Source organism: Urocitellus parryii, chromosome 14 (genome assembly GCF_045843805.1).
Source record: "Urocitellus parryii isolate mUroPar1 chromosome 14, mUroPar1.hap1, whole genome shotgun sequence".
Taxonomy (NCBI): Eukaryota; Metazoa; Chordata; class Mammalia; order Rodentia; family Sciuridae; genus Urocitellus; species Urocitellus parryii.
The window spans coordinates 19,832,150-19,854,005 of NC_135544.1; the positions used below are offsets into that span (position 1 = coordinate 19,832,150).

General features: G+C 35.5%; 1 protein-coding gene across 1 annotated transcript in view; it reads right to left on the bottom strand.

The window, feature by feature from the left end:
• Positions 1–21,856, bottom strand: part of Dlc1 (DLC1 Rho GTPase activating protein) — a 384,998-nt gene that overhangs the window by 262,040 nt on the left and 101,102 nt on the right. The window lies entirely within an intron of this gene.

Here is a 21,856-nt window from a genome sequence, read left to right on the forward strand (position 1 = left end):
TTTTGCAGTGTGAAATTTGAGTTAAGAAACACAGGAGGGAAAATATATACATAGATACATACATATATACATACTACATATAGTCAATGTTAGTTCTGAAGGAGAATATCTAGGATACTTGTTAGACTGATTTGTAGATTTTTAAACTTTCTTTTAATATTTTTACAAACCTAAGCCTGAAAAAGCTTTAAGTTGTATTGCTCCAATGATGACTATGAGGAAAAAAAACAAAACGAAACAGTAAAAAGAAAACCTCTTCCCATAGTGTGTTGGTAGCATCTTCTAGCTAAAGAGAATGGTTTGAGTGTAAGGACCCCATGAATTCTTCAGCATAATGTCAGTAGTGACTCCTGTTTTGCATAACAGAGAATATGGAAGACATTTTCACATTATCTGGGTAAAAACCATTCAACAAGGCATGTGATCGCTTACTTGCTTTCTTTTAATTATGGGAAAAAGAGTGGGGTATTGCAAGTGAAATGAGGCAGAGCTGGTAGGATTAGCTAATGACAAGCTTTCTCTTCCTCTATTCCTCTGAGTCAGCAGTTCAGGGAGCAAATCTGTGTGGTGTGGTTCTGTGAGAAAAGAAGCTCAGAACCCTCTTCCTTTTCTCCCTGCCCGAGACTGACTCTTTTAATCAGGCCGTTCTTGAATATGGAAAAAACAAGAATGTGTGGATTTTGTTAGAACAGAAGGTTATGCAATGAGGCAGGTGGATATGTGGGACTTCCAGAGTATGATTTGTTTTATGGATTCATAACTAGAAAGGAAGAGTGGATATTTAGAACTGTCAGTATAATTTTTATCTTTCTTTAGGATTCTGCCCCAGAGGAGCATTCCAAAGCTTTGAAAAAGTAACTTCCTGCTTTCATCCACAGAGTTCTAGTGCATGACAGAAGCAAGATCAGGGAGCTCATTTCAGCCAATATTTAATCCTAGCTCTTGTTGACTGACCCAAGTCAGTGGGTCTCCCTGGGTCAGAATCTCTCACCTGTTAAGTATTAATTCCTTTGACCGACCACTTCATGGCTATTTGGTGAGAATAATGTGTCAGCAGATTGTAAATATGATGAAGGGAAGAAAAAAGGAAAATTGGTGAAAACCATCAGTGACAAAAAGCAGTAGCTAGTGAGTCTTTTAGATGCTTGCATTCTTGCACTGTGACTTACTAGCTTTTGGATTTGGTAGATTAAAATCATTTTGGGTGGGGTAAGTTAAGGACACAATGGTACAATGAAAATTTCTTGGGGGTTGATCAAGCTGTATACTTTCAAGACCAGTGAAAGCATCTTGCGTTGGCTGAATTTTCAGTGCTTAGCATAGAAAATGGTATACAGTAAATACTCTAATTTTTGTTTGATAAATGAGTGAAAGAAAAGGAATTTAGAAGTGCAGAAGTAGGAAGCAATCATACTTTTGTATAGCTAAGTTGGCCCTTTAAATCACGCATCATTTAATAAAGACTTGTAGAAGAAATTACAAATACAGACAACTATGTGACAAAAATCAAGTTACCAGCCACAAGAGTCTGCTTTGTGGTAAGGAGGACTTTTCTGGAATAAAGATTTTATAAAATAGTATAAAATATTCCTTCCAAGATGAATCACTTTGAAAATTAGTCTGTAGAAATAAAAACAGCAAATATACATCAAATTTATTTACTTATATTTATCCATGGATTCTCACAGAGATAGAACAAAAAACAGATATTGTCCAGAAGTGCTTTGCCTAGTCTGTATTTTCATTAGCATTTTTGGTCAGGGCACATTTTCATAGCATTACAAGTCTTGAAATGCCCTCCGTGAATTTCACTTCTTAAACTTCCTGAAAAGTCATTTAAAGCTGTCTAGGTTTGGGAAATTGGAGGCACTAATCTCAAATGGATGACTCCTGATGATGATAAAAGGTAAATTTACAGAAACTGAATTTGCTTCAAATTGTGGATCTTTTGAAAAAATATGTGTGAAGTGATACAGTTTGGCCAGAAGATGGCACCATTTTGAAAGGAAAAAAAAAAAAGAAAGAAAACAGGAAAACAAAAATCAAAGTATCACAATTAGCATGTTTCTAAAGATTTTTTTTCAAAATTTTAGCCATTCCTTGCCAGTTATCTTTTCAAGGTGTAAGATTTGTTGATTCCAGAAAAAATGAATTGGTAATTTAAAGAGTCTACTTGTACTATTTTTTTTTTTCCTCATGGGAGATGAAAGTCCTTTCAAAGACCCAGTACTTATTTACAGGCTATAGAATTTTAAGTCCTTGGTGTATTAATTCTCTCTGGGCATCAAGAATGCATATGGTCATCAAGCCTACGACCCAGGAAGAGACTAAATGTGTTAGAATTTTACCTCAAATATGTATTTGGTTAAAGAACATTTTGTATGAAGTAAAATACTTCAAACAAAATTAGAATTAAAAAAGAAAAGATTTTTCAGTGGAGATTATATATATCTTACATATGTATATAATGTGTGGATTTTATATATTCATATATAATATATGAGTCATATATGAATTATTTTACTTATTTATTTATAACTTTTCAAAACTTTGTATTCTTCTCTTAAATCTATTTTAAATTCAACATTGGATTACATGTAAATCTTTTATTTTTAACAATATTCAAAATTCTCAACAGGCTGAAATAGTATCAAAACTTTCTTTATGAACTTAACTTTAAAAATTTTTTAATTTGATTGAAAAATGCATTGGTGAGCTTATAGCTTATATCCTTATAATGTTTCTTCCAATTTATACCAAAAATGGAATTATACACAATCCAATATAACAACATTCTTGAGCCAATTAATAAATAATGTTGTTTATTTTACATAACTTAGAAATATGATATAAATAATTAGGAAAACATACATATTTGATATTAACAGTAATGAAAGATATTGAAGTAATTTAAATTTTGTGTTTCTTGCTTTTAAATGATAATTGTTTTCTGGTTTGATGGTAATGAAAAACCTTTTTAGGTATTTTGCAAGAAAAAAGTTACATTTAGTATTCCATTGTTTCAATTTCAAGCATTTTAAGAAAGACAGTCTTTCAGCCCAAGTTTGAATACATATAAGCAGGGTTTTGTGGGGCCCATTTCAGTGCCATACTGCTGATGTAAGAATTTATGTTTTATCCTTGGAAGAAACCTGACCTAATTCCTTTCACAGATGCTTGTTCTGATAATTTGAGACTCATTAAGAGCACTTACGGGCTGGGGATATAGCTCAGTTGGTAGAGTGCTGTCCTTGTATGCATAAAGCCCTGGGTTCGATCCCCAGCATCACCAGGAACCTGCAGAAGCTTCCATAGCTCAGCCTCAAACTGAACTTCACTTCCTGTTACTGGACCTCCTCCTCTTCTCAGTGTATGAGAGAATCTGACCAACATCAAAGGAAATTTCTTCAGAACTTCTTTTAGCTGAAGAAGAAATCAGGCCCCATACTAGACAGAAAATATGTTATGTACAACTCCAAGAAAGAAATGAGTTAAAGTCTAACCATCTGATAAACACTTGTATTCATTATTCCTGGAAAAATGTTTTAAAACTGATTTGTGTGCGCGTGTGTGTGTGTGTTCAGATTTGTTTTTTGTAATAGAATCCATTGTTAGTCAACATGAAAACTATTTTGTAATATTTTAACATGTCACCTGATCAGCATATGTTTTGCATAAAGGAAACTCATTCATTACACCCCTATTCCATTTTGCAGTTATAAACTTCACTGCTAAGGCAGGGCCAATCAAGGAACCGAAAGGTGGTAGTCATCTAACTCGGGGATGAATGGACTATCTTTAGTCCTGTTTGAATGCAGTTTTTATGAATGACAAAAAAAAAAAAAAAAAAAGAAGAAGAAGAAAAAAGAAAAAAAATACTGCCCTGATCTTGAGTCTGTGGTTTTATATTCTGCCAAGTATTTTATCTTTTAGATGGCAGCAGAGAGGAAATGTGCTCCTGGCACTCATAATCGGAGCTTAGGGCACAGATCACTCCTTTCTTATTAGAAGGATGTTAAAATTAAAAGTTTTGACCTAATCTTTAAGATGACAGAATTGATATCAAAGTGACTTGTGAAATAGACCAAACTGTGGAACTAGTAAAAAAAAGTATTTGAAGGAGGATGCATTTGAGAATTCTTAAAAGATGTAATAGAATCAAGAATCAGAAGATGTGGGGGAAAACTGATTTTAGAGAGTATTTGGTACTTATGAGTTCTCCACCACACCTTTCCCTGTAGGGAAGGGTTAGTATGGTGCCCGTCCTCCATGGTGATAGGGACTTTGAAGGGGATTTTTAGACACTAAGACCTTGATGTGTGTCTCTAGAGTATGAGGAAAACAGGAGGCTGGGCTGATCGGGTTATCCAGCTGGTGACAAGCCTAGAGAGTTGTGGCTGTATTAATATCAACTGGATTTCCAGATCTGGCAGGAAAAAGCAGTGTTGAGCATTTCTTATGGAACACAGATGTATCATGACATCATTTAAGATCTGTGCTCAGGGCTGAGCAGAGGCGTTAACAAGCTTCAGCTAGGAGAAGCTAGAAAGTGTCCATATACTCCTTGTGGCCACCTAAGAAGCACACAACCTGCAGATGTAGAAGTGCAAAGGCCACATTAAGGGCATTACAGGTGTGGTAGCTAATCTCCAGTATGGACTGGTTTTTGTGTCTTGGATAGTCCCTTTCCACATCAACCAGGACTGGTTTGTATGACCAGTAGAATACAATGGACATGTGACATGTGACTTTTGAAGCTAGTGCATTAAACATATGGCAGCTTCTGTCTCGGTCTCCTAAGTTGCCCACTCTGAGGGAAGCCAGCTGATGATTGAGAATAGTTGCTTCACAGAGACCCATGCTTGGAGAGGTGGCAATTTTTCAATCAAATGAATAGCCATCCGGAAATAGATCCTCCAACCTCAGCCAATATCTGACTGCAACCTTTTAAGAGATCTTGTCCTAGAACTGCATGAACAAGCTAAGCTTGAATTTCTGATATGAGCAAAGCATGCAATATGACAGACGTTTACTGTTGTTTTAAGCCATTGGGGGTAATTTGTAATGCTGCAAAAGATAATTAAAACAAAATTTGTTAGCAAGAATGGCATGCCTCTGTAACCAAAAAAACCTAAAAACTGACAATCTATAGAAGAGACTTTGGGACCAAGGTATAGGTGGATGTTAAAACTGGAGGATGATAAACTAGGGAAAGACTAAACAATGTCAAAGATGCTGTTGGTCTAAGCTGGATGGCTTTTGAGGAGGTTTTCATTGAGAGCTTAAAGAAAAGTGAAGAAAATGTTATTAAACAAAGCAAATCCCTAGTGTATTGTGGAAGAAAGTGTTTAGAAAAACTGTTACGTGTGGTAATGTAAAAAGTAGAAAATGTACCTAAAGAACTTAGGAATCTTGCTAAGGGGATTTTTTAGGCTGGGTTAGAGAGACTTCCTGACTTCTTGTTACTTGTACTAAAGTCAAAGGGAAGAGAGATAAGGTAGAGGAGTGTTAAAATATAAAGGTGTCAGGATTTTTTAAAATCGAGAAATGAAAGTTTTGCTCCTTTACAGCTTCTTCAGACAGCAAATGACTGACTCTAAAATGAAGACATCGTTGAGAGCAAATGTAGTTGTTGGAGAATGCCGTCTCAAGATGAAATCCTTTATTAAGACCTCAGAAGTACCTAAGGTGATGCACAAGAGAAATGTTTGGGAAAAAGGTTCTCTAAGGATTTTTAGAATCTATCTCCGTAGGCTTTGAACATTAAACAATAGGTTTCTAAGAATTATGAACACATTTTTTCCCCAGAAGCCTCTATAGGAGGCTGAGATAAGGAAACATTTATCTGAGAGTTTTAACTCTGGTATTTGAGATGAAGTGAGTCCTAATAAGATATATGGGAGATACTAAAAGTTTTGTAGAAATTGTATTAACAGAAACACCCCTGATTTGGCTCAAAAGGTTCAGAGATGGTAGAAAACTAAAAGTGGTTTTTGGACTCTCAAACTATGATAAGCAGAAAAGAAGAAAGATTTTTTTTTTTTTTTTTTTTTTTTTGGTGGTGGTGCTAGGGGTTCAAATCCAAAGCCTCATTTGTGCTAGGCGAAGGTTCTATCACTAAGCCACATTGCCAGCCCCTGATAGGCAGAAAGCAAAAAAAAGAAAACAACTTGTTTTAACACTAGGCATTTCATAAAAAAGAAGAAGAATGACTTAAAAGGAAGAACAAGAGATTTCAGAGGGCAGGAGTCAGAAACCATGGCCAATCATTTTCAGAAAATAGTAGAAGTGATCTTAGCCAAGAGCATTCAAGTATGTGCCCTGTTGTTTCTTGAGAATTCTATAAACGAGTGATGCCTGTGTGCCTTCTGTTTTGAACGGGAGGGTCTATAGTGGCTATCTGATGTCTTAATCCTATTGTATGGTGGGTGATTCCAAGGTCTTCAGATCAAGAGGAACTATGTCTAAGGGCTATATGTGAGAAACTCTACCTGGAGGGTCTCATCAGCACCTGGACCTGATTAATGTAACAAGATCTTGGGTTTCAAAGAGAGGCTGCCATAGATGAATCTTTTGGAGCCATTTAGAGCTAGTTAATGTTTTTTGCAAGTGGGAGAGGCATGATATGTTATGGCAACCAGTCTCCAAGATGACATACAATAAATATCATTTTTGGTAAACATACCCTTGTTTAGTTCTTTCCAATACGGAACAAGGCTGGTCTGTGTCACAAATACAGTAAGGCAGACAAGACAGTTTGACCTCTGAATTTCTTTCGCTTGTTTTGGGAGAAGCCAGATAACTTGCTATGGGGACACTCAAGTAGATTTGTTGGGGAAAACCACACAGAGAAGAAGTGATTTTTTAGTACCATTTTTTTCAGCCCTGTAAATAAGTCAATTTAGAAATGAATGTTTAATAAGTCCATTAAAGCTTTGACATGACTCAAGGTGGTAAACAGTGAATCAAAATACTGCTGTATTTTGGAATTTTAAATGCTTATGTGACTGAAGAGTCTCTGGTAAGAGTCATAAAGTGCTGCAGTCTGGCTGGGTACAAATCACAAGCAGGAACAAACTTTATTTCTGAACTCCACCAGCACACTCCACACACGCTCCCCGGGAACTCTCCCAAAAGCCACCCACGCTGCTCCTCCAGGAACACACCACACACCAACCGGAACTCCCTCCCCCGGGCTGCGTGGGCACTCACTCTCAGAACCCCTCGAGAACTCCACGGGAACTCCAAAGTAGCCGGCACCCAACGCAGCAAGAGCCATCCTATTACCGGACAGTAAAGGTCTACTATACAATTGAATCAATCCAGCATCATCTCAATGGCTCCCCTCTCAACCATTACTTCTGGCAAAATGCCAGGGGCCATTCCGACTAGGCTGTGGCTCTCAACAATAAAGATTCCTGTGAAATTTTGTGAAAGCCAGGCAGGAACAAGGAGCGGCATATTTGCAGCAAAAGGTAAAAAAACCCCTTTTTTTCTTTGAGATCACATTATGTTAAGTAGTACACACATACCACATACTTTCCTGGGGATATAATAGAATCATATAAAAAATGATAAAACTTCCTTCCATGAGTTTCTTCTGCTAGCCTTTGCCTTTCTTTCCATCATTACCAAAACTCCTGGAAAAATGCCCACTTAAAATGGGTACATTGCATTTTATGTAAATTAGTTTCACAAAGTTGATTTAAAAACTCATTATTTCATCACACTGTACTTGCTTTAATCTTGTATCCCATCTTGGTCAGATCTCTTAAGTTTTCAAAGCTGTAAATCTCTAACCCGCCTTTAATTCTTCTCTTTTTCTCAGTCTTTGCAAAAGGTTAAATTTCAAATTTTATCAGTTTTTCCTCTGACAGGGTATATGAATCTACATTTTCTGTTGTCCCCAGTGTTATTCTCTTCAAGGTTTCATTTTCCCTGGCCTGCATTACTGCACACAATTTTACCTCTTCTTCTTCTCTTCATGTCTTGTATATCCTCTATACTCTGAATTCATTTTTCTGTACTACTTGTAAAATTATGGTTCTTTAAAATATAAATCAAATCATTTTATATTCTTGTTTAAAAATCATCCTCGAATTTCCCTTAAAGCAAATTATTTAGTTAGAATATTCAAAGTTCTCCATATGCTTGACCAAAAGGCTATTTGAGTCATATTTTCTTCCAGTTGGAACTATAGGTACTATATTTTAATCAAGTTAGATCACCCAGGGTATTTGATGTTTTCTATTCAATTCCTCTCCTTATTTTAGGGAAACTCCTTGGTCATTGTTAGAGGTCACATTCCATTGTCATTTCTTCTGGGAAGTCTTACCTGAGGGTTTTTACCTTTTGTACAGAATTTACATATTTCCTTACCATTTAATCTTAACATTTGGTAATACCTTTAAGCTGATATTCCTTACAATGTTTCATAACCACAAGTTCAGGAATGTGCTCTGTGTGTCACAGTGCACACCCCATGAAGGTGAAGGCCATTTCATATACTGTGGAAACTGCAGATCCACTACCAGATTCCCTCCTTGGGAACAAAGAACTAATTTCCTCTGCTGTTGGAAAACAGTGGCTTCCAGCAACTATAGTTGTTTGCCCTTTTGGGAAATGTCCTCGACCTTAATAAACTGCCTCAGACAAGGTTAAATCTCTTTCTAAGGATATCTAACAGCCAACAATTGGGTGTTATGGGGATGAAGAGAAAGAGTCTCACTGCCTCCACGTGGGACCACTCTGAAGGCCACCCAAGCTCCAGAGCTCTCCGCAGAATCAGCTGAGGCTAGAGTTGTCATTGCTTTGCAGCTCAGCACAACCCTGCTCTCTGCTCAATTCTGCCTTTCTTGTGTCCCTACATTTCTGTTAATTGAGAACATTCATTGATAAACCATCTCCAGACAACTTTTGATCTTGGAGTGTGTGATCAAATTATCCTACAAGAACAACTTAGAGGGGAAGTTTTATTTGGGACTCCCCAGAAGTTCAGTCCATGGTCAGTCAATTCCATTACTCTGGGCCCAAGATGAGGAAGAATATTACAGTGGAATGGTGCAGTGAAGGAAAGCTGCTCAACTCAGGATGGGGAGAAAGCAGAAAGAGCAAGGGGAAGGGGCCAGGGCACACCTGCAGTGACCCACCTCCTCCAGCCAGGCCCTACAGCCAGGCCCTACCTGCCAATAATTACCATTCAGTCCATTCAAACTAGGACGGACAGATGAGGTTAGAGCTCATGATCTAATCACTCTTCTTAATATAGAAGTTTTAGGTATTGCCTCATATCCAAACCATAACATTAAGTCTGATTTCAATAATGTCATGTCCCTCATTTTTATCTTAAGTTCTATCCCAATGCCTAGCACAGTGACCTACACATAGATATATTAAACTACTGATAGCATTTGAACAAAAATTAATTGGGTCTTGTGACTAGTATTAATAGTATTAGAGTTCAACTAGTTTACAAATTAAAAAGGTTTTGTTTAATTAAAATAGACAGGATAATTTTATAATAGGGCATGCACATGCCAGATAATTACTATCTTTATTTTTTGATTAAGGTAAGGTGTTGAATTACTAGTAATAAAAAAAGCATTCTTCCAAAAATATGTAAATTTTTGGTCTCATATTACATAGGAAATGTTAGAATTGCAGATGAAAATATATATAGATATGCCCAATGTAGTATTTGATATGAGTATGTTGGTTTTAATACAGAAAGAAAAATTACGAATGCATAACAAGTGGGAGAATGCTCACACAATTTTGATGTATCCCCAAAATGTCAAATGTTAAATGAGGCACTCGGTTAATATTTTCTTAGAAAATATTTTAAAATTGAGATTCTGCTTGTTCTGAGGTCTAAATGTTCTCCATTAAAAGTTCTTTGAAACTGTGACTTTGAAACAACAACAACAACAACAACAAAACACACACACAAGACAACAAAAAATGCCAAATGATCATCTAAAACCCAGTGTTATGAAGTATTGCGTTTACACCACATTAAAACCGTGAATATCCAGCTCAGCAGCACCCTCAACCCTGGCTACATCTAGCTGCTCTGATCTGGTGTTTACCCTTTCTCACTATTTTGTTTCTTATTGTCCCCCAGGGTTCAAGAGTCTTGAACCCTGGGGGACAATATCTTATCTTGAGGAATGAATGTAATGCCCCTGCAGCTGCTATAGGAGATGAATGCAATGGGAAGGATGAGGAAGCTTCAGGAATGAATGCAATGCCCCAGCAGCAGGAAGTTCTGGGGACTAGTGCCTGTGGATACTCTTGAAAACAAGATAGGCATATGAATCCGAGTGCCTGGACGCACACAGCATTCCTAACATTTTCTTTTCTCTTATAATTTGTTTAGTATGGGCTTAAAACAAAGTTTGTGCTGGGGATTGCTCAAAGGCCCATATATAAAAGAGATACAGGTAAGTTTGGCTAAGGCAGGTAAGGCTGTTCTGAGGTGCCCCAGAGGACATACCATGAACAGCCCTGATTTATTGGGCTATTATTGCTTGTTTGTACGATTCTCCGTATTTCTCATCATGCTTAATTTGGTAAATGCCAATTCTGCCAATTACTGCGGTATTTATACAAAGAATGGGCTTTCAAAGTGATCCACAGAACAACAAAAACAATGAGGAAAGCAATCTACAGCAGAGAGGAAAACAGTTGATTTCATGAACTTCAATAGATTTTCCTTTGAAGGAGGGTACTAACCCAGGAGGTCATCTGGGTCACACCACATTGCTATAGCAGAAAGACTAGGGAGTCGCTCAAAAGCTGCAGCACATATTTGAGTCCCAAAGGAAATGGCAATACATCAACCTAAGCACCATGAGGAATATAAGAAATACAAGATATCACCTTTGAAATATAAAAACAAATAAGAATAAGAAATACTAAGCCATTACCATCTAAACTGTACCAGAGCTATTAAATGTAATCTTAGATGTTCTACTCACTCTCATAGTAAGATGCCTTAGACTCAAAGATATTTACTCACTCACTAAAAGTCACTCAGTGAATGCATAAGAGTTCTTTTCTAAAGCTTTTGCAGAATGTTTTGATAATACATTGCAAATTCTCACCTGTATTCTTTAGAAATAAGACACAGAAGTTGTTTTATTCTGTTTTATAATCTTATAGAAAAATACCAGAAACAGGCAAATGTATAAAAAGAGATATAAATGCATAAAAATATTTTCTGAGAGGCTGGGGTTGTGGCTCAGTGGTAGAGTGCTCACCTGTCACATGCAAGAAGCTAGGTTCAATTCTCAGCACCATATAAAAATGAATAAAAAAAAAGCTGCAGCACAGCAATAATCTAAAGACTTTGGTAATTGGAGCAGTGGTGCTGGCTGGTAATCCAGCTACTGGGGAGGCTGAGGCAGGAGGATCCCAGGATCAAGGCCAGCATCAGCAACATGGTGAGAACTTATCTCAAAATAAAAAATAAAAAGGACTGGGAAAGTAGCTCAGTGGTATAGCACCCCTGAGTTCAATCCCCAGTACTACAAAACAAAATAAAACATAAAAATATAAAACAAGAATTGCAACCACAAAACCTATTGATTTACAAAGAAACAGTACATAAAATTAGCACATAAAATGTTCACCAAATACCAAGAACAGTCCAAAATGTAGCCGTTTTCCAAGTGATGGTATTTGAAGACATTATGGGGATAAAGAGTAAACAATTCCCTGGCTTTCATATGTTTGCTGTATGAACTCCAAATGTTTAGATGTGTGATTTTTCAGAATACTCAAATAGCTGGTTGATATTTTTATTTATTTATTTTTTCACTTAGGCATTTGGTATGTGGTAGACCCAGCTCAAAACTATAGTCCAGAAGGCCCTCTGTGTAAATTATTTCTACTTAATATTGAATATTCACATGGAATCCCTCGTTAAACATTTCAACTGACTCCCCACTGTCTTAAAGAAGAGAGCGCAGAGGCCATCAAAGGCAAAGGGTAGAATTAATTACCAATCTGTTAGCATGAAAGTAGAAAAATACAGGAACATATTGCATATGTAATTAGAGTTTCGGGACAAGTAGGTTAGAAATGAACAGGGCGAGGACTTAGTGAAAATGGCTTACTGGTTATTATTACCACTCAGTGCTATGAATTATACTCTTGGTTGCTGTGATGTGGCATGCTGTTGGCTTGCCATTTTATATTACACAGAAATAACTGCAAGTTATTATTTCTCTTGGATGGAAACATGAACTGGATTCAAGAAGTCACATCAGCAGAGGAAAAGCTAAAATTTGCTCATTGCATGTGATAATGAAAACATGCAAAATACTATTCACAAGACCAAGTCTTAAGTTGTAGAGATGAATTTTTAATATTGCTTCTTGTTCCTAATGGAATATTCAATCCTAACTGTTCCAATATTGGTATTCGTTCCATTTTCCTCATCTTTCTTTTAGCTTTACAAATATGGCTCCAGATACCGAATTAGCCCAGTAACTACAAACTAAGCACAAGAAGGGAGAAAGACAGGTTTACCATTCCGAGTTATTTAAGTACCCTGTGCTTAGAGATTAATATTTTTAAGAAAATTTTTAGTTGTATGTGGTGCTGAGGATCAAGCTCAGTGCCTCACCTATGCTAAGCAGGTACTCTCCCACTGAGTTACAACCCTAGCCCCCTAGAGTTTGAGACTGATGATCAGCATATCTTTGGATAAATTATACTTATCCTTTGCAAAACAAAACTCCAAGATTCATATTGAAAAGATGTATGTGGGGAGGTCATTGTGGAGATCTCAGACAGGACCACTGTCCTGAGTTGACAGGTAAATTGACTGGAAACAGATGTCAGTTACCTTAAAACACACACATACACAAAGTGGGGAATTTCTGATTTATTTTAAATGTAAAAGTAAATGGCAGTGGAAAATATTTCTATTTTTTAAACCCAAAGTAATGTATCGCATATTTGTTATTTCAAAATCCAAAATATGTAAATGGAATCCTCTATGTTCTTAAATCATGAAATTCTAAGAAATATCTTATTATAATAATCGTTGAACAATTTCACTTTCAGAAACAATTTTTCTCCCAGCTCTCTGATGGCTTAGTTTTTCTTTAAAAGTAAACAAAAAAAAAGCCTATGAAATTTGCCTTATTTTTCTTTCTTTTAAACAATGAATATCTTAGTGGACAGAGGCAAATATTTCCTTAAAAATCCACATACTTTAATGTTATTGCTTAGCTAAGTCAAAACAAAATTACCACATTAAAAAGTGGTAATCAAAGGCATTTTTCTAAGACTATTAAATTTGTCTGAATGTATTAATTGCAAATTACATTAATTCAAAATTTTTGTCATTTCAGATAACTTTGCCTCAAAAATTTATTTAAAACTTCTATATGCCATTTTTCTTTAATATGTTGTTTTCTTTTTTAGAATATGAAAGCTAATAATATAATATGTGACATTATGAAATACTATTTAAATTCTAGCCAATTTTATATATCACCATGAATTTTTTCCCCAAGACTTCAGTTAAAAAGGAATATTTGTAGTTACTATTTATAAAAGAGACAGTGCTTTATCCTTCTAACTTATTTATTTTCATTTTGATTTATTTATTTGTGGAAATTAAGTACTCCCCAGCACTTCTACAAAACCAGGGTCTCATGCATGCCAGGCAAGTGCTCTTTCTCTGAGCTCCAGAACTCAGTCTTGTACATTATTTTAAACAGCAGCCAGCAATAGGAAAAATCTCCAGTCTTGTTAAAAAAATTCATCTGTAAATAATTTATGCAAAATATATTTAATATAACCTGGTAAAATAAAATACAACTATTACCCAAATGAATTAGGTTTAAAATGATACTTTAAAATAATATAATTTAGACTCTAGAAACCACATGGTGTTTTTCAGTTTTAATGCCTACCATTAAAAAGCAGAAGCAGAATGACTAGCCTAAGGAATATTATATATATATATATATATATATATATTCAGATCTATGATGGCATTTAGACTTAAAACCTGGTTTACACTGAAACTATTATAATAGAGGAACACCTGGGAGTTATTCTTTAATTTTTTGGATCAGTTTAATTTTTATTTATATGCAAATAATTATAACAAATACAAATTTTATGGTTTCATAGCATAGTTTTCATATGAAAAATAGTCTACATGATCACAGAGGGAATATAGTGGGTTGCCCCATTTGAAAGTAAGCTCAAAATAATTTCTGTCCATGTACCTGACGTGTATTTGTTATTTGTAGCAAAGACATTCCTGTGTCCAACATCAGCTCTCTTTACTGAATAAATGACCGAATCATCAAAATTCACATAGCATTTCTTTGTGGGTGTTTTTAGACTCTTTTGAGACTCTGATGAAGCTATTAACAGTTTTCTCAGAAATGTGTAAATGCTGACATGTATACACAATTTAAAGTGCAATTTCAGAAATATCAGGGATCCTTCTAAATCCATCCATGAACTCCAGCTTAAATTTTTTTCCTTAATTCCTTGGTAGGAAAAAGTATTCATAGACATACTCAAAATGAATGTACACACATATGCACAAACACACTTGTCTGTCTGTATATGTAATCTGACATGTATATATACACATATATGTCTTACACATCCACATAAAGGCATATATAAAATCTGTGGTAAGCAGGAAATTTAGAAAGTGGTGTTAGAAGTGATAACCTACACCATGCTACGATGAACAAGTCTTGTTGTTGTTGTTTGTAAAACTGTGCTTATTGGCTAAGCATGGTGGCACTTGCCTGTAATCCCAGCAACTTGGAAGGCTGAGGCAGGAGGATCACAAGTTTGAGGTCAGCCTTAGCAATTAGGTGAGACCCTCAACAACTTAGTGAGACCACGTCTCAACATAAAAAATGAAAAGGGCTGGGGGTGTGATTCAGTGGCAAAGTGCCCCTGGGTTCAGTCCCCAGTACCTACCAAACAAACAACAAATAAACAAAACATAAACAAGAAAAAAGACAAGAAAAAGAAAAGAAAGAACAAAAGGAAAAAACAAAACTGAACAGCAACAACAAAAAACTGTCGTTATGCATTTTGAGTTCAGACATGAGTGATATTTAGTTTCTGATGTAATAACATCTCACACCAATTTATATTAGTTCTGAAGCCAGAAGGAGAGCATATGGATCTCTGTATAAAGCAGTGCTGAGGGGCACTGGGTGCAGTCCTGGCCCCATCTCCTAGAAGCAGGGAGACAATAGGCACCTTGGTTAGCCACTTCAGTTCCCAATTTCCTTATTGATGAGCTGCAGACAACAATAGCATCTACTACTTTGACCTGGAAAAGGCTGTATCTCCCCCGCTTTTTTTTTTTTTTGATGAAGCTCCAATGAACGGTGACAGCCAAGTCCATGCGACAGCATCTGCCACATGGTGTGAATTCCCCAAATGCCCAGGTTTTCAATTATTAATATTATTACATGAGCAAAACCCAATTTTCTCCATAATTATTAATAGATAGAAACTTCCAGAACTTTCTTAATGTTTATATTCCTATAGTTTCTGCTTTTATCAAGTATACATTCAGAAAAAAATATTATGAATGACAATTTATGGGTTCTTCTCTACAAAATTACCAAAACATGAACTGATAATTTCAAAAGTAACATAGTAGACTGTATTCTCAATGAGCGAGAAAAAGGAAAATACGACTTTTAAATCACTTTTAACAATGGCAAAATTATTACAGTGTCACCATCTTCCATTTTCCTCTACCTCAAAATGTCTGTATATTTTAGGGAGGACAACACTATTGACAGCAAATGTCAGGCCAAAAAATTGCAGTTTGCTTCTATCATGCCGGAAGGGGAAATGAATAGAGGGTATGGAGGTGCCTCACTAATTTCACTTCAGTACCAACCACTGTGTTTTGTGGTCATGTTGAGAGGATTACTTTTCCTCCTCCAACAATAGCTTGGGCTGAGCATGGAATTTTGAGAATTGTCAGTAAAAGCAACTTAACGTATCAGTTTGGATATGGCGTTGGGATCTTTTCTTTTTTAAAGTCACCCAGAAATGATCATGGACTCCCAGAGTTGGACATACTGCCGAGGCTTTATTTTAGCCATCTTCTAGTGGTGTTTAGGCAGGGTTTTGAACTACTCTTGTAAGGAATCAGCTGTATCTGGCTGGGAGCCATTCTGCCTGCCCTTGACTCCTGCCTCTCCATGAGCTGATTGATGTTCTTCCTCTCATCCATGGCTCCTTAGTAATAATGATCAAAAGACTAGAGGAGCCTTCAATCTGTGGAATTAGAGCTATTGTTACTACTTTGACCTGGAGGGGGCTGTATATCTCCCCTCTTTTTTTTTTAATCCTGTAGCAATTATAGATATTGAGTGTTAATAATTTATGCTGTTTTCAAAGTCTTCAATACTAGGGTTGTTTTGTAACTCCAGTATGCAGTACATTCTGATATGCATGCCAATATGTTCCAACGTTCCTTTAGGTTATTTAGTATATACTCAAAGCTTCTCTGTCCCAACTTGCTCAAATGATTCTGGTTCTCATTGCTGTTACTAGAATCCTCTGTGTCATCCGGTAACTAAAGGAGTTTCTTAGGTGCGGGGCAGGGCTGGAGATTAGACTCAGTTAAAATATCACATCCTTTACATGCTTGTTGATGTTCTCAGTCCTTTTCAGCAGAATGCTGGACTCTTCTTGTTTCTCTAGTTACTTAGTTTACAAATAAAATATGTTCTTTTCCTTATTCTCTGGGGCTTGAGCTCTTTTCTTCATAAATATACAATTAATGGTGATTTAATGAACATCTGCTCTTAAAGTTGTCCTTAAGAAAAACAACCACCAGAAAACCTCTGAGACAGGGAAAAAAATGAAAGCATTTCCTCTAAGATCAGGAACAAAACAAGGGTGTTCACTTTCAGCACTCTTGTTCAACATTGTACTAGAAGTCTAAGCCAGAGCAAATAGGCAAGAGAAAAAAATAAAGGGGATTCAGATTGGAAAAGAGCAATTGCCCTTGTTTGCAGATGACATGACCTTTTACGTAGAAAACATTGTAAACCCCACCAAAAATGATTCAGTGAAGTTGCAGAATTCAAAACCAGTTTGTTTTGTCCTGCTGACTTTTGTATGTCAGTAACAAACTGGATGAAAAAGAAATAAAAATAAAAAAGAAATCCCTTTCCCAACAGCCACACACACACACACACACACACAAGTAAAATATGTATGAAAAATTTAACCAAGGAAGTAAAAGATCCCTTCAATGAAAATTATAAAACAATGAAAGAAATCAGAGAGCACATAACCCAAAAGCAGAAAGACATCCTATGCTCATGCATTGGAAGAATTAATATTGTTAAAAAGTCCATCTTACCAACCCAGAGATCTATGTATGCAATCCACATCAAATAACCAATGGCCTTCTACACAGAAATGGAAAAATAAAATCACATAATTCTTATGTCACCTCAAAAGACCCCAAATAGTCAAACAATTCTCAAACAAAAGAACAAAAGTTAAGGGGTGGGGTTGTGGCTCAGGGGAAGAGCGCTCGCCTAGCACATGTGAGGCTCTGGGTTCGATCCTCAGCACCACATAATAAAGTAAATAAATAAATAAAAAACAAACAAATAAATATATCTCTATATCTATATATTTTTATATAGATATATAGATATAAAACTATCATTTAAAAAGGAACAAAGTTAAAGGCATAACACATAATTGCAAAACCTAGTATAAACTATAGTCATTGAAACAGCATAGTACTGACATAAAAACAGACACAAACTAATGGAACAAAATAGAAGATCCACAAATGAATCTCTATATTTACAGTCAACCAATTTTTGACAAATAGGACAAGAGTATACGTCACAGAATTAATATTGTTAAAAAGTCATCTTACTCCAGTATGGAGATTCCTCAAAAACTGAAAAAAGAGCTACCGTGTGATCTGGCATTCCCACTTCTACTGGACATAATATCCAAATGAAATAAAATCATATCAAAGAGATACCTGCACACATTTGTTTATTGTAGCACACTATTCACAAGAGCCAAGAAATGGAATCAACTGAGATGTTCAGTGATAGATGAATGTATAAACATGTGATATATATATATCATGATATATATATATCATGATATATATATATATATATCATGATATATATATATCATGATATATATATATATATATATAATGAAATATTATTCAGTCACAAAAAGATGAGACTCTGTCATTTGTGTCAACATAGATGAAGCTGGAGGACATTATGTTAAGTGGAACAACCAGGCACTGAAAGATAAATACTGTGTTTTTTCACTCATTTGTGAAAGCTAAAAAAGTCGATCACATAGAAGTAGAGTACGCTAGAGGTCACTAAAGACTAGGAAGGGAAGGGGTTGGAGACAGAGAGAGGTTGGATAATAGAGTTGGAAAATAGAGTTGGAAGGTGGAATCAGCTCTGATGTTCTAGAGCACAATGGAGTAGCCACAGTCTATAACAAATTATTATGTATTTCAAAGTGACTAGAGAAGAGCTTGAAGGTTCCAAAAACATAGAAATAATAATATATGAGGAGACAGAAATGTCAATTATTCTGATTTCATCATTACATATTATATATATGTACCAAATTGTAATGCTGTACCCCATACATAAATACAAACATGACAATCAAAAAAGAGTAAAATTTGAAACTAGTATTGGCTGTAAGTATCATTTACTTTTAACCATATTGATTTTAGGTCTAATTAAGAAACAGATAGGGAGATATATAATTCCAGCAAGCTTCACTCTGTTGCTCATAGTCCATCTTGACCTAGGGGGAAGTTCAAGAGTATATAGATGTGCAAGACTTCAGGTTTATCTAGACACACATTAAGCTGAATAATTAAAATTAGGAATATATATGTATATATATGATATATAAATGGCATACTTTAATAAAAACATCAAGGGTAAAAAAAATAAAACCAAAATAATCTCTGAATTTATAGTGTCATGCTTTAAAATCTCTCATGTAGCTGCCTTATATGAATGTAGTTGCCTTATATTAACTAACACTGGAACAACCCTGTCCACGGAAGACACTGAAGATTGAGAATGACATCAGTATCTTGCTCTACAGTGCTTCAAAACACTTTATATAAAAGGCCCAACTGTTCTGGAGTTGTTTGTAGAACATTCTAGTATGGAAAGCATTTTGAGTCTATTTCAAAGGCACAAAACCAGAATTAGGGGAGACACTGATCAACATCTTAGCATAAAGTGCAAGGGTTCTCTTTTTTTCTAGGTGTGGGTTTTCTTTTGACAAAGGATAATCTACTTCTAAACACTTTCATTTCTGTGTGAAATATATTGCATAATGATTTTAATGCTTACTTTTCAGCATGATATATACATAGAATTAGCAAAAAAATGAAGATTATTCATTGATCTGATTCTAATAATAAATATAAAATAATCCCTATTGAAAAATAGTACTTAGAAATCCAGGGACCTTAGGCATAAAAGGAAAGCCAAATATTTTTGGAAGTTAGTCACCATTATTAATAGGTTTTGCAGCGGCAAATCAAATGTAATGCTAAACTTCTGAAATGAATGAAAGCATTCTGCAAAAATGTGACATGATAGAACAGAAGGTTAGTTATTATGTACGTGGGTGTGTTAAGAAGTTGTTCTTAGAATTCATGTTTCTACTTCACATTAAAATTGAAAATTTAGTCCATAGTGAAAAGAAGACATCTGTAGGATACTAAGACTTTTTCCTTTTCACCAAGTATCCAGACTGCTTTTACATAACATCTATTACCTAAGCTCCAAATTATGGGTCAAGGTATCTGTTTAATTTCTAATAAAATTCTTCATTGTAATATGCCAAATAAAATTTATTCACAGCCCAAGAATCAGTTTCAAACTGTAGTAAAAAGGGAATATCTGAAAGAATAGTATTGTTAATAACAACAAAAAAATCATATGCCCCCACACAAAGCAAAAGCCTATTTTTAAACCTATTCTCATTAATTGTCCATTTTATTCAAGAAATTTCCTCAAAGTCAGTTGTCTTCAACAGTGGAATGTTTATTTCTAGATACTTTTCATGACCTGCCGAGGAATGCTACCAAATTATAGTTCAGAAGTAGGAAATAGTTACATGTCCATTTGTCTAATACCAAGGTATTGGTAGATTGGTCAGTTTTTAATTTTCTTAAATTGGAATATTGTCTTTGGAGGTGGGGTCAGTTGCAGAGTGATTCATGTGTCCTGATTATGAAGCACCTTGGGCATCTGGGCTCTAGTCACATCCTGTTTTCTTCAAAGTTAACAAATTTACAGTGAGTGCTTGATTTGGGATATATCAAAAATGTTTTTTTTCTGTTTAATAATTGATTTAAGTATACATATTTAAAAATTTGAGGGGGTACTGGGGATTGAACTCAGGGGCACTCGACTGCTGAGCCACATCCCCAGTCCTATTTTGTATTTTATTTAGAGACAGGGTCTCCCTGAGTTGCTTAACACCTCGCTTTTGCTGAGGCTGGCTTTGAACTCGCTATCCTTCTGTCTCAGCCTCCTGAGCAGCTGGGATTACAGGTACCACTGCGCCCAGTGACTTAAGTATATCTTAATGTGACAGTTGAATAAATAGTTTGGTCAACTGATGAAGCAAAGGATGAAAAATCTGAACAAGGAACCTATCACAAGGTATCCAAAAGATTAGTCCTGGGAAAACTGATGGTTTGTTTTTCTCATTGTATATGCCTCTGTGTAACTTTCTTTACTACACTTGAAAACATGAGAGTAATGAAGAAAAGGGAACTGCACACACAGTTGTATACATGATAGCGAATTATGAGGCACTCTCACACAGATACTGTACTTTCCAGGGGGACAAAAGTGGATACCACTGTCAATTATTCTAAACTGAAAGACCAATGTGAAAGTAAACATCAGGGTGAAAAGAACTGTTCTGCAGGGTACTAGCAGGTGCTTCCAAAAGCAAATTAAAGCAAAAAATACTGTTAAGAAGGGCCTTTACCCACATCCCCAATGTTAAAAAGCCAATGATTCTCAAAATCTTCAAGTTAAACTGCTGAGACGGCTGGGGTTGTAGCTCAGTGGTAGAACACTTTCCTAGCTCATGTGAGGCATTAGGTTCGATTCTCAGCACCACATACAAACAAGTAAAATAAAATCCATTGACAACTTAAAAAATATTTAAAAAAACCATTGAGAGAACATGTATCCTTTAAAAATCCTTCCTTAATCAGAATGAGGTAAAATGAAATACTTGGATTCCACAGTCTAATTTTGCATTTTAACAGGGTTGACCCTGTATTTTCAGTGTACCCCAAAATAGCATTGTGCAGTAACTTTTTGATTCCTCCTATTCCCAATACATAGAGCACTATCATGGTGCACATAGCACTTGCATTTCATATCTTCTTGTGCTAGAATGAAAATTATTTAAAGACAGAGAATATGTTTTATTCCTCTCCATTTTTTTTTCATCTAGCATAGTAAATGGCATGTAAGAGGTATTCAATAGATGTTTATCAACCAAAATACTCTGGATATATATAATAACAGGAAATGTAATTTCTAGGTAAATATTAAAATCAGACATATCTGCATTTTCAATGATGTATTTTCATTCATATTGCAATAGCAGTACATTTTCCATGTTTCAAATTCAGAGTGTTCTCTGTTGAGTCCTATTTCAGAGCGCTATTTTATTTTAAAGGCAGGCAAAGAAGCAATCCAAACTTGTTTCTCTGTGTTAAGCTAACATGGGCTTTAAAAAAAAATAATACAACACTATGATTTTC